Source organism: Henckelia pumila, chromosome 1 (genome assembly GCF_033568475.1).
Source record: "Henckelia pumila isolate YLH828 chromosome 1, ASM3356847v2, whole genome shotgun sequence".
Lineage (NCBI taxonomy): Eukaryota > Viridiplantae > Streptophyta > Magnoliopsida > Lamiales > Gesneriaceae > Henckelia > Henckelia pumila.
In genome coordinates this window covers 111,438,460-111,440,276 of record NC_133120.1, presented here as the reverse complement: position 1 = coordinate 111,440,276, position 1,817 = coordinate 111,438,460, and the positions used below count along the sequence as shown (strand labels likewise).

Genomic DNA, 1,817 nt, shown 5'->3' with positions numbered 1-1,817 from the left:
CAAATTATAACATTAAAGAATAAAATTATTCCAACAATCATTGAGACATAAACATAAACTTGGAACATGTTTGTTTTGAAAAAAATAACTAAATCAACCTAAATAAATTAAAAAACTAATCCACAATCAACAAAAATCAAACCAAATCGACCTCGTGTCGAGGCCTCAATCTGACCACTATGCCAATAGATCATTGGCTGACTCCATTTTAAGTTCCCTTGTAGCTCAATCACACCTCCATTGTAGCGAAACTGGCAGATAAACCGATAGAATGGAGAGGCTTGGCGATGATGTTCTAGCCATAATTCTCCATAAGATCAATGACCCAATTCACAGAGAATCTCTCTCTCTAGTTTGCAAACAATGGTTAAGGGTTGAGTGAGCCCAAAGATCTAGCATACGAGTTCTCCCCAAGTTCTTGCCCAGATTTCCGAATATACTCCGATTCCAGGCATCATCTATAATCACTGATTCTTTGATCTGATTTCTGACCGCTACGTGTTCAAGAGTCCAAGAACTTCGTCAAAATAAGAGGGGGATTCGAGGTGCCTAAATGTCGATTTTCAAGATTTTGGCGATGAGGGCCTTCGTGATTTTGCTGAAAGGTGTTCCGATTTGAGAATTGTTATGTTGAGGAAGAGAAAAGGATTTGGGAGTCTTGGGGTTGCTTCATTAGTTGAGTTTTCGAGAAATTTGAGGATTCTTGATTTGGGGTGGTGTAGGGTTTTTGATAAGGCACTCGAATCATTTAAGGGTTTGAATTCATTGGAATATCTGAATTTACAGGACTGTTGGAGGATAACAGATAAGGGTTTTGCTTTCTTGGCAGAAGGGTCTTTGTGTAGGACTTTAAAAACATTGAATCGTGCTGGGTGTGATCGAATGACCGATTCCGGCTTGAGTCATTTGAAGAATGTGTTGTTTGCAGGATGCCCTGGCAGCCATGTTTGCTTTAAGGATATTGAATTTGTCTTGGTTGGTGAACATAACTGATGCTACCTTATTTGCACCGTCTGAAAAATGCAAGAAGTTAGATTTGACAGGCTGCGAATTGGTATCCGGGACTGGGATTCTTGCTTTATCAGGGCCATGGTTCTCTGCACCAGCTTGTTTTGGCTAACAGTGACCGTGTTATGAATGGCGATGATCTTGAACAGTTGGTGCTAGGGTGTCCATATTTAGAATTCTTGACATAAGACTCAGAAGGAGGATTCCAATCTCTGTGCAAGAAAACATATTGGGAATGCGATGCGAACTAGAGTGGAGGTTATGAATGACCAAAGTCATTTCAAATTCTTTGTTACTTTTAGTTACGATGTTACATTTTAGGCTGTATCAGCAGACGAAGCTGCGATTATCTTAGTTACATATAGTTACAATGATACATTTCAAATTCTATAATACAAATCACAGAATTTAGCACGAAAAGTAGATGGCAAAGATTTGGACGAGACACTGTTCACACTTACATGTACTTGAACAATATCATGCTGATTGTTGATAATTTGACTATATGGAATGGTGGAATTCTTGTAGTATGCTCGATCCATTCAATTTTATGATGACTTTATTTTGCTTCTCATGGAAATGAATTCACCCATTTTCTTTTTGGATTGCATGATTGTTATGGATATTTCCCAGAATTTGCCACATGGATTCTTCTGTAACGCTGGTTCTTACATTTCTCCTACGTTTAGGCACTGCTTGATCCATAGACGAGACCTTATAGATTTAAATTGAATTTGGTTGAGTGGATTATGAAATTTGATGGATTCCTTAGTTGATGGGCTCTTTTTGACTATATGATAAGGAAGCCC

The 1,817-nt window shown here is 38.4% G+C and overlaps 1 pseudogene; it reads left to right on the top strand.

The window, feature by feature from the left end:
* Window positions 1-202: 202 nt before the first annotated feature.
* On the top strand, window positions 203-1,500 carry LOC140876077 (F-box/LRR-repeat protein 4-like; annotated as a pseudogene).
* Window positions 1,501-1,817: the final 317 nt, after the last annotated feature.